The following is a 12,521-nucleotide window of genomic DNA, read 5'->3' on the forward strand; positions in this document are numbered from 1 at the left end:
CCCAAGCAGCACGTCACACAATGAATACTTTGTGACAGTGATTTATTTACAATGAGTGAATTTAAACAAAGGAAGGGAGCGAATTATAACTTCGGGGTGAACCCAAGGCCAAAACAACAAACAAAAAGTAGCCTATCTCAGGAGTAAATACAACTTATCTAGTCAAAAGAACTAAACCAAACAACAATTACTTCCCTCCCTACCTAACAAAAACAGGAGAAAACTAATCAAACAAAAAGGCGGTCCACCCCTACATGCTCCTACATTAAACCAACATAGTGAAACAGTGAACACACGGTCTGGGTTGGGCCGAGGATGAATTAACTGGCAGTCCCTGGAGGTGTCTTCTTATGCGCTGCCTCCCGGTCGTTAGCCAATCGGTAGGATCCATCCACCCTGGATGCACCAATCATGGAGGAGCACCTGCACACTCAAATTTACATATTATAATTACGACAACAGTCATAACAATGAGGAAGAAAGGTGATTTAATTCATTTTAAACAAAACATAGTTGTTGGTGGCAGACAGGTTGGTCTGATCGTTTCAGAAACTGTTAATCCGCTTGGGCTTGGCCTCACAACCATCTATAGAGTTTATAGAGAATGTGCAAAATAGAGATTTCAGAGGAGAATGGCCAGAATGCTTCAAATAACAAGAGTAATTCAAATAACCACTGATTACAACCAATGTATGCAGAAGAGCATCTTTGAAAGGAAAAAAAGAGGAACCTTGAAGCAGATGGTCTACAGTAGCAGGAGACCAGACCAGCTGTTGTCAGCAGAGCCGGAAACTGAGGCTACAACTTACAGGGAATCATCAAAAATGGACAACAGAAGATGGAAAAAATGTTGCCTGGTCAGCTGAGTCTCGATTTCTGCTCCAACATTCAGATGGCAATTTCAGAAATCTTTGTAAAGCACATGAAAGCATGGATTAATTTTGTGTACCCGTGATTCAGGCTGCTGGCGTAATGGTGCGGGCAATATTTTCCTGTTCTCTTTTTTATCAGCTGAGCATCTTTTGAATGTCACTGCCTACCTGACTGTGTCAGACCCTTATGATTTCTGGATGCTTGGATAATGCGTAATCGCAAAGCATTATCCTGAACATAGCAATGAGTTTACTATTCAGTACTCAAATAGTCTCCACAGTCCAATCCAGTAAAGAAACTTTGGGATGTGGTGGCCCATTCCATGATCCTATCATGTCAATATGAACCAGAATCACAGCAATGTTTCCAGCGCCTAGTTGAATCTATTCGACAGACAATGCAGTTCTGAAGGTAAAAAAAAAAGGGGGTCCAACCCAGTACAAGCAAAGTGCCTGATTTGACCTCCTAATAAAGTGAATGTACACAACAAAAAGAAGTTGATTTTGTATTTGGTAAGACTTGATATTAGCAATAAAGCTCATAAAAGTATGAGCAAAGCGACTTTTAGACTTGCTTCAACAGGCAGTTGGCAGTTGGTAAAAGAGAAACTGCTTGGTTGTTTAGGGCACGTCTGAATTTGCTAATGCTTACGGGTAAAGTACCACACCCACACAGTCCTGATGAAGCATACTAGTTTAACAGAAATAAATCAGCCAATTAATGAGTATTACCTTTATAGTGTTTTTGTGGTTTCGGCTGTTTTAGGGTTGGAAATTTTAACAGCAGCATTTAAAAACAGTTTAACACTGTGATTTGAACAGACTTCAGATGTAAATCTTTCACCGTTGTTTTCCCCTTTCTGTCCTTTACTTATATCCTTTTATGCCCTCTGCAGAAATGAATAAGTAAAAGTCACCCCATGACTAAAGAAACACATCATTGAGGTCAACATCTGTGTAGAATGAAAGATGATCAGTTTTTTTCAGTTATATTTGACCTTTTAACACAACTAAAATGTACATCCTTGAAATCTATGACTTCTGCTGCCACCAGATGGTGCTGTATGTTTAATTCTAAAACGGACTGATGCATCACCTCAGTTTAACATTAATCGTAATGTCATTTGAAAACATGGCACCCTCTTTAAACGGCACCATGGTGCAGCTCCATGATTGTTATGATGGGTGGACTTGTGCGAGCATGCTAACACATCCAGGTTAGGCACACAGGTTAGGTTAACCGGCACACAGGTGTGACTACAAGTCTCTTTGCGTCCCTTCACTGACCTTTCCAAAAATGTACTTTGCGTCAGATGAGCACACACCACCTCAATAATAAGCTGAGAAAGACCATGCTCGAACCTTCCACCAGCCTTCCTGTGGTTCATGTAAATGTTGCATGTGATTTTATGGTCATACATATCAACTAGCATAATGAAAAACAAACAAACCGTGAGCTCAATTGTTCTCTTACCCGGCCAGTAGGGGGTCTTGGTGTTCACATCTCCTGTAAGATGCAGCATCACCACATAACAACTTCCATGAAATTACATCACAACATAAAGCCCACCTCCCACCTCCGTCTTTCCCATCCTCCCTCCTTTTTTCCACCCCCCCTTCTCCTCGTAAGCCATGCGGGGGCTGGCATCGAGGGCCGCGCGTACATATAAAGAGGTTTCTGACGTCAGTGCGTTGCAACCCAGACAGGGGATTCTGAGGATGTAACACGCCAGGCTGCTGCTGCTGCATTACAGCTGAGATGCTGATAAAAAGGCACTGATCCCAACTTTGTGGTAAAAAAAAAGTCAAAATGCCGTGTACACAATTTCAGGATTGCAAAACAGGCTCATGATTTAATATCCGAGTAATTTATGCATCAAAACATGAAAATATACAAAGCACTTTCATCATTGTTATCAACAATTGAAATGTTCAGACCGAGCAGCGGTGCAGGAACAGCCTGCAGGTAAAAGCTTTGCTAAAAATGTGAGGCACTTAAGGGATTTCAATCCTGTTTGGGGATTTTCCTTCACTTAGCAGGGATGAAAGTGAGATGTCGGTTGTTGTGCTCTCTCGGCTCATTGTTTATGGTGTAGCTCGGGTAGAACACAGATTACAGTAAAGTGAACCCAGCGCCCCTCGGTATGCTAAAACAGGGACCGACTGATATGTAACATCTCCATCTGCCTGCTCTGCTTCATGAAAATCAATCCTTGAGTTGAGTCAAGGTTGAATCTTTTGAAGTGCTTTGTTTGCAGTTAGTTACAGGGATGAGTAACACTATACAGTGAAGATATCTGCAGGGGTTCACACATGGAAAAGTACTCATCATTTCTTTATAATACCTACAAATTGTACATTGAATAATGAAACAACTATAGCATTTTAATCATGATCCATATGAGTTAATGTTGTTGTTGTCAAGTCTGCAAGTGGGGGCTAAACAACTGAGCAGTGACGGCAGTGAACGTATATGTCTGTAAGTGTTGATATTATGATTAAGTAAGAATAATTGCTTCATGATTTCATGCTTTTATCTGCAGTCCTGCAGACCTGACCGAGAAATCATAAATATTATTAACAGCTCGTGAATCATGGCTGAAAAAAAGTAATTTATGTGTGGTGTCTGGCCATATTATTTAAAGGTCGTCTATTCTGAAGAAACTGAATTCTTTTCAAACAGTAATTAAATCCCTAGAATGAAAACATTTCTCTAACCGAGCGCATCAACATTTATGGCGGCTGGTCTTCCTGTTTAAATCAGAATACAAAACTTGCATTAATTAGATGAAAACTGTTATCCTGACAAGAGAAACAAAACAAGAATACATAATTTTCAGTCATAGGACAGTAAAACATGAAATAACCTGATAAAATTCATTACAAATACCATAAACACGCAAGGAAAACCTGCAGCCATCATCCCCTTATGTCTGCAAGGTCATTCAGCCTTCAGCTACACCGGCCAGCCTAAAAGCTCTGGCTTGCTCGAAATGTCTCAGGTCCATCCATCCATTCGCTTCCGCTTATCCTTTTCAGGGTCGCGGGGGGCGCTGGAGCCTATCCCAGCTGTCATAGGGCGAGAGGCGGGGTACACCCTGGACAGGTCGCCAGTCTGTCGCAGGGCTAACTGTCTAAATGTCTAAATACCTCTTCCTTGTCCTGACTGAGAGGAACAAAAGGACTTCCTGTTTCCTGTCCTGGCATTTGTAGTTTTTGTCCCCCTTCAGCTGTTGTCTACTATAACCAGGCAAGATGCTCAAAACATGTCACGTCATTAATTCTTAGAAAAAACAACTAATTTTTTACCAGTACATTTCCCATTTGGTTTGTTTGTTTGTTTGTTGGTTGGTTTGTTTTTTAAAATGCATTTCCCTAAATGGTATATGGCAAAAAATCAAATCTGTGGTTTAACAGTACAGGAAAAAATATGCAAAAAACATAAAAACAAGCAAAAGTTGTTTTTTTTTAAATTTATGGCCAAGTTTCCAGAAATAGAAAAAGTCAACGTGTGTTTAAAAACATGAGAAAAAATCTGTCAATTTTACTGAAATTTTACCTGCTGATCGCAGAAGATCCATTTTCACTAAAGGGTTAAAGGTCCTTTTTCCTGTTCCTTTTCATGGAATCAGTGCATGTGCTTCATTATAAGAAAAAGCCAATGTCACTGCTTTGAAATGCATTTTCTTTTGTTGTACCCTCACAACAGCTTTCATGAGTTGGTGTTTGAGTAACGGCTGCAGCATGTCAGCGTGATGATGGAGCTGTGTGTCGGTTCATTTAGCAGACATGTAAAAATCAGAGCCATTCTCTGCTAGTGTTGGTGGGGGAGGCCGGATGAAAACAAAGTCAGGAAATGAGAAGTCAAGAAAACAGAGGAGCCAAAAGGATGGGGAGGGCGTCAACAAAGAGAGGCGAGTGGAGAGGCTCGGCTGCATCTGCTACTACTAGTTTGTAAACAAGGAGGGAAGTGTGTATCTCGTGCATGAGCATGCGCAGCATCCATCTTGAATCTCTCTGTGAATACAATTTTTTTTATCATAAAACCAATTTCCGGGGGCATCCACATTAGTGTTTTTTTTCTTTTGTAGTCTCCTAATTTATCATGAATCACTTCTGGTCTTTTTCAACAGATGCCAGAAATGCAAAAGCCTTCATTTGTTTTGTGTCACAGAATTTCTCTTAGTAACACCAACCGGATACACGTGCCTCTAACACATACTGCTGCAGACCTGCAAGCGTGTTTTCTGAAACGCACTTTGTTTCTCTTTTTCTCTGAGCTTCAGGTTCACAGGCGATGCTCTGCTGCTTGTGTTGGGCATCACAAATTCATATTACCATGCCGTCGGGAAAAGCTTTTTAATCGAGGCCTCAACAATAAAAAACGTTAACATAAAGAGGGAGCATGACCTTGAATAAAACTCCTCAGAAATGACTGAAGAAAAAAAGAAATCTAGTCTTAAAAGATTTAAATGTTTTATGTACTGTATATTTTGTGGATGCCGCTAAGGTCACGGTGCTCTAAACTATTCACCTGACTGATGTGTTGTGGACATAAAGCCCAGGAGCATGGTGTGCTCCTACGTCTGTGATTTAAAAGCCTCCTTTGGTTGCAGTGAGAATGCCCTTGGCCTCCCGTTGAAGTGTGCAGTATTTTTACTGTGATGGGCTAAGCATTTTCTAATCCAATACTGCACAGCATGACTGCTTTCTGAGAGTGTTCACAGCATGAAGGAGCCTGCAGGTGAGACTTCATCACAGCTGAAGCTGTTTAGCTTAAAAATAAAAGCAGACAGTCGATATGGTGGCTGTGGTGTGTGTTGCTGCATGTATGCCTATTTATAGCAAATGACTACAGCGCTTAGGGGACTGAACCGGGGTTGAAAGCTGTGGCAGGGCTTAGTGTGACACTAAAAATGAGGCAGAGGTTATATATGGGTGCAAATGGGATCCTCGTCCCAGTTTTTCTTTTTCTTTTTTCTCCTCCTTCCATTTTATATTTAGGAAGTGTATGCAAGTGTGAAGTTTAGCCCTGTGAAATTCTTCCAGAATCTACCAACTCTTTCGCCTCATTCCTCCATTCCTGAATATTCTGAACAGCTGGAATCAGACAATCCACTGATCATGCGCAAGAATGTTGTTGTAATTTGGGCTTTTTACTGATTTCTTTAAACTGTTCTTTTTCCGGAGTGGAATGATTGTGTCTAATAAATCATTAAAGACTTTTAAAAACACAATAATTTTCAGCCCAGTTCATGGCAGGCTTGAGCCTTGGTGGTTCCTGGGTTGTTCTTGAACATCCTAATTTCTTCAAATCTGAGGGGGACAGTTTAGGTCTTCTTCCAGACCTTAGGAAAAGTAGTGCTACATGACAATATCTTGCACTTAGGTACAGTTGTTTTAAGTGATGATCTTGGGCTCTGCAGTTATTATGAAACGGCTCAAAGAGACCCTCCCAACTCGTGTAAATCTACAATTCTCCTTCTTAGATCTTGAGTATTGCTTAATCCAGGCAGTGCTGTCAAATAAATTCCCTTTTATGCTGGTCGAAACCAGTCATACCAGTAATGATCACTGACGGGAAGTTAATACGTCTTGGCTTTGTCAAGTTAAAAAACAATGTAAAATTTTCAGCATCACTGTTTTTGTTAAACTATTAGGCATTAAACACCACTTATTAACAGACTTAAGTGAGTGTATCGCTACATTTGAGTCTGTATGTATATTTTTTAAACCCTGTGTTGATTAGAGAAAATCGATGCCCATAAGAGTGGATGGTGGTGAAGTTAAGATGGATGAAAAGAAGAAAACTAGCAGAGAATAAGAATCGCCTATCCAGTGTTTGTGGGAGGCAGTCATTGCACTGAAAGAGAACTTTAAATTATTGACCACTTTTGACAATGTTGAATCATGTGTTGTGTGTGTATGAATATATATATATGCTGCCTGTTTAATCATTAAAACTCTGCAGTGTGGGTACAGATGTGTGTGCTTTTTAAAATGTGTTTGTGTGGGTCCGTGAGGGGCAACACCAGCAAGCCTCCCTGCAGCCTGAGTGACATCACTGCCCAGCAGAGCATGACAGGCGCCAAAGCCACAAGCAAGCAGGGATATGTGGAGAATATTATCCACCCTCCTGCTCCTTTATTTATCCTCTCCACCCAGAGGGTCTGGTTACTTTTTCATAAGTGACGTAGACATACTGCTGTTATCACTTCCCATTGTTCACCCCATCCTTTTTGCACTGTTTGGCTTTTGCATGCAGGCAGCGACTGGAAGAGTTTGTTATCATGAGTCACTCTTTTTTTAGTTTTGAATTGTGTGATTCATGAGGCCAGTAGTGGGTTTCTCTCTCGAGAGGCACTTAAGGCTTTAAGGCAACTGTACACTTTCTGACATCCACTTCTGTGCGTCAGCGTTTTATCTCCTGTAATCATGCATATAAAGAGACCAGAGTGACTGCAGCCAGTGAGAAAAGGTCTTAGCAGGTAAGGCTGCCTGCACCACGCTTTACAAATGTTATATGTCTTGAAACACAATAATTAAAGATGATTAGCATACATTTCTTTTCCGACAAGAAGAAGTTGAGTAGAAATTGGGATCAATCAGTCGATGGAAACTAGGCCCATTTTATGCACTTCAGTCAACTAAAAGCAACCAGCCTTCAACCATGTTACACACCTGTATAAAATTCAGACAGACAAGAGAGAAAGTGTGTTTATGCTTCAGTGAATGACAAACACAATTTGCCCACAATGCATCTGTATACACCAATAAGGAATAATATTATCTCCATTTTGCTGCCAAACCAGCCCCAATCACCAAAGCCCTGAAGCTGAGCTGTGGTATCTGGCACCGAGAAGACAGCAACAGATCCTCTGAGGTGTGAGGTGAGGCCTCCATGAATCAGCCACATCCCACAGATGCTCAGTTAAATTGAGATCTGGGGAGTTTTGAGCCCAAGTCAGCAGCTCAAAGTCGTTGTTCTGCTCCTCAAACCTTTCCTGAACCATTTGTGCTTTGTGGCAGAGCACATTATCCTGCTGAAAGAGTCCACAGCCATGAGGGAGTACTGTTTCAATAAAAGAGTGTACATGGTCTGCAGCAATGCTTAGATAGGTGCTACATGTCAACAACCACATGAATGTCAGGACCCAAGGTCTCACAGTATAACTTTGCCTGAAGCATCACACTGCCTCTGCCAGCCTGCCTTCTTCCTATAGTGCATCCTGGTGCCAGGTGTTCCCCAGGCAAGTGATGCAGATGCACTCGGCCAGCCACGTGATGTAAAAGAAAACATGGTTCAGCAGACCGGGCCAACTTCTTCCATTGCTCCATGATCCAGTTCCGATGCTTAATGCCCATGTTTGGAGCTTTTAGAAGTAGACAGGAGGCAGCATGAGCCCCCTGACCATGTGGATATGGATACACAACAAACTGTGGTGCACTGTGTATTCTGACATCTTTCCATCAGAACCAGCAGGAAAAATCTGCAACAATTTGAGCTGTGGTAGCTCATCTGTCGGAGTGGACCACTCCTCCCTGTTACATCCCACCTACTAACAGGTGCTGCAATGAAGAGATAAGCGGTATTACTCAGTCCATCTGTCAGTGGTCATAACGTTATTCCTGATTGGTGTTTAAAAGAGGGAATTTGCCACGGTGATGTCACCCATTTGAATGTGTGGTCCCGTCGTGAAGACTCGTAGTCATCATTTTGTCTGTCGCTATCTTGATGTTTTGAAACTGGAGATGAAAAATGATGAACCTGACTATCAAATAAAGGAAATCATGAACACATCAGGAAAGTGTTTACTGAAAGGGTTAGGAGTATGTTATATATTATTTTAGGTAATAGTTAACACTTTTCTGGGCACATTTTTTAATTTATTTATTATCTGGGGATATTTAGTTAGCACTCTGCACTTTGGTAAAAAATAAATAAAAAAATTGCACATTAAGAAGCAAAAGTTTGCACATGAGAAACCTCTTATGTCATGTCTCTTGTCATTTTCCTCTTTCTCTCGTGTCCTCTCCAAAAGTGTTTAACTTTTTTAGGGCTATATTATTTTAATGCTTTGTATGGTAGTTGGGTGGAATGGATGGATGGATCAACATAGAAAAATAACTGCATGTTGGAAAATATAGAATACATCTGTTATATTAATAAGGTGTGGCTCGTCGGCAGCATGGTATAAAGGGCTGCCTCAGCTCAGTTACTGAGTTGCTGTTGTTCAAGGTTAATAGTGCTACATGCTGCTCTATAAATGAAGCTTTATAGAAGAAGTGTATGATTCATATGAATAGCAAAATGTGGTCTGCATTAAATCCTGCCTCTGCCTGTTGCCCTACAATCTGATATCGGCAACCAGGGATGCTCTCGCAGTCTAGTTAGAAAGAATGCACCGGCGTAATCGTCTACATACATCAAAATATGTAAAAAACAGTATTTGGCACCAATAGGATGACCAATGCACCAGACTGTAGTTCACCTATAAGTGCATAATCTGAAGCTTTGTTTTTGTATCTTGTGAGAATTCAGCTGATTTCACAAGATTTACCTTTTGCCTTCAGTTTATTGTGGTCAGTTCATCTCTCTTCTCATCTCTGAATTGTCTTTCCTCCTTTCCATCTCCTCTGCCTCTCCATGTGCAGTCCTCCTTGACACCCCATAGAGCAGTCCCACTGGTGCGCTTCATCCTAGTTTATGATTTCATCTGTGCTGTTTCTGATGTGGCCCCACAGGGTTTGAGCTGTTCTGATTTCCTGCAGGGTCTGGCTATGTCAAACTCATATGAAGACCCCCAGAGAGAGGTTCAGGGTAATACTGCTCTTTCATCATCAAAAGCAGCAAAAAGCTGGCTTCTTTATGTGTGCAATGTGTGACAGAGGTACTGTATATACATGCTGTGCCTGTTGTCTGCATATCAGTGTGTGTGTATGTGATTGGCACTGTGGCATTAAGTGGCCTGCTGAGCTTACAGGTCTTGTTTGAAGTCATACAGGAAGATGATTGATACTGATTAGTCTAAATCTCAACGAGGTGCTATGCACTACATTTCTGCTTAATGCACTTGATTTGATATTCATTTGATATTCTCCTAAAGAGGATGCCAGTGACTATTGTAGACATAATTATTGTAGATATTTGTGGCAGGGTTAGTCAATTTTGCTTTTATGTAGAGACAGAACAACATAAAGAAGGTGGGATGGTGCATGGATCCATCCATCCATCCATCCATCCAATCATCTATCCATCCACCCATCCATCCATCCATCCACACATTTTCTTCTGCCTATCTGAGGCCAGGTGCAGGGCCAACCACCACAGTTGGTATATATGTTATTGTTACTTGACTCTAGATATCGTTTGTAATTTTGAAGGACCATGTCTTCACCATGTCTTTTCATGTCTTTGGACTGTGGACTGTGATCCAGAGAGAACCCACAGAGGACATGCAGAACATCAGAACATGTGCAATCATGTGTCATAATAGTATGAAGCATGATGTGTGTGTTTGTTACAATTTTTGTGGGAAACGTATTCAAAGGGAAGCCATTTTTTAATTTCCAGTTGCTATTGGCTTCAAAAAAAGGTCCTTTTATTCGACTCAGCTCGCCCACTCACAAAGATAGACTGTGCAGTATCCTCCAATACAGTATGTTTGTTATTTAACTTATTATTGAGGACAGATACAGTTCTACAATATGACACCAATTTATAGGTCACAAGCAAACATTTTTAAAATGGCATCCTGCTTACTGAATATAATGAGCCGTCCTCATTTAGCAGCAGCACTGATGCGGTTCATTACACAGCAATATCAATTAGTTTACAGCTCAGAGAACGTGTGAGTGTGCAGCATCTCTATGAATATATATTACACAAACTCACTCGAGTGCTTTATATGCCCCACACACGTGTCATTGGACCGCATGAGAAATCAAGTTTGAAAGCTGGCCTGCGTTCTTTCATAATAATCGCTTCATGAGTCACAGTTTTGAGGTAGCTCATTAAAATGCAAATGTGTCAATTCATAAGTGCGACTTGTTTTACATTTAAAATGGAAATGTTTAAGCAAACCGCTGAGCTGCTGTGCTCATGCAGACTGAAGCTGATATGTGCTGTTGATTCTGCGTTAAAGAACCATCCTCTGCTTTTACCCTTTCAGCAGTGTGTTTGCTCGCTCATAAGGGCCTGTGATATTGTTTCAGTAAACGAGGTTACAGTCAGTCATCTTGTGTTTAGTCTTCAGTAAACAGATTGTGCACAGGACCATTTTTCCATGTCCAGAGGTAAAGCCGAACTTGGAGACTGATATTTCCAGGTTAGCTGTCACTCTGGTGACAAAGAAACTTCGAGACATGAAACTATAACCTCTGGGAAAACTGTGCAACTTATGCAAACACATAAAAATGCAATTTGTTACCAGGGGATATTTTTGTGTACTTTGCAAGATGAGGAGGATATTTAGATGTAGTCATTGTGGCAAGTACTATGTTAGAAACCGTTTTCTTTCTCTCTTAACTTGCTGTTTTCTTGCCAAGACTTGAAAACATAGCACTGATTTAAGTAGTAGTAGAACAGCATAATAAAATAAATGGTAATATAAAGAAAATATTATGGGCAGTAGTAGCTGGATGGCAGGAAACAAAAACAAAAACTGATACTTCCTGTATCATCTCTGCTAGTCAGCATTATCTTTGGGATCGCTGAAAAACATCATTATACAGTCTGTGGTTCAGGTGTCCTGAGACTTTATGGAAAAGAAAGTGAGAGAAAACACAGATCACTACTGATCATGTGCTTGAACAAATCATATGCTTGATTAAACACAATAAGACCCTTAGTGCCAAATAATAGTTTATTTAAATAAATACAATTAAATTAAATGTATTTAGAGTAATCAAATACATGCCGGCATATCATGGACTGCATATCATGATATCTGCAGTACTGTGCAACAGTCTTGAGCCACACCTCATTTTTTTAATACTGGTAATTTAAAAAAAAAAAAAAAGTCTTAAGCAATAGTTCTCCAGGCTTTCTGAAGACCTTTCAAAGTTTGTCTTTGAACACTGCTACACTGGCTACTTTTTCACTTTTTCAGAGCAGTTGTTTTTAAACCACTGGACACTGAGCTACAGATCATTCAAGCACAAAAAAGGCACCTAACTCGACACATGAACCAGTGTTGTGTCTACACATAATAGACAGCTTAGCACTGAACCAGTTTTAAATGGTTTCTTTAGGCATTTTGTTACTTACAGCAAAAACATTTAACAATTTGTTCCTGTTTCTTTAGCTGAATCTATGAAAAATGCCAAAGATAACATAGTTTGAAAGTCATAAAGTACTGTAGTATTTTTACTGTTTTAAAGTAGTAGTTTTGGACAACAATGTGATTGCCAAAGAGCTCATTTGCATGTGCCAGAATCTGTGTAGTACCTATGGAGCCAGCCGCTTCGAGTGGCCGTTCAAGGAACTTCATGTTTCAGTCTCGATTGTTGCCTTTTGATGCATTTACATAAACGCCACACATACACGAGCAAATGTTTTGCTTTTGTGCACCATGATGTGATTACGGAGCAGCTTTGGGTACAGTGGCAGTCCTGTGGTGAGACAGAGCCATAAATCTCTGACAGGGA

The 12,521-nt window shown here is 40.6% G+C and overlaps 1 long non-coding RNA gene across 1 annotated transcript; it reads right to left on the reverse strand.

Moving 5' to 3' along the window:
• Positions 1 to 25: 25 nt before the first annotated feature.
• Positions 26 to 3,203, reverse strand: LOC146388743 (uncharacterized). The gene is made up of 2 exons (XR_014800075.1): positions 2,347 to 3,203; positions 26 to 423 (listed from the first exon to the last, which is right to left on the reverse strand). It is a non-coding gene; the product is annotated as an uncharacterized LOC146388743 (long non-coding RNA).
• Between the last annotated feature and the right edge of the window lie 9,318 nt (positions 3,204 to 12,521).

The sequence above is a fragment of the Perissodus microlepis genome, chromosome 4, assembly GCF_051167445.1.
Source record: "Perissodus microlepis isolate ML-2025 ecotype Zambia chromosome 4, ASM5116744v1, whole genome shotgun sequence".
Taxonomy (NCBI): domain Eukaryota; kingdom Metazoa; phylum Chordata; class Actinopteri; order Cichliformes; family Cichlidae; genus Perissodus; species Perissodus microlepis.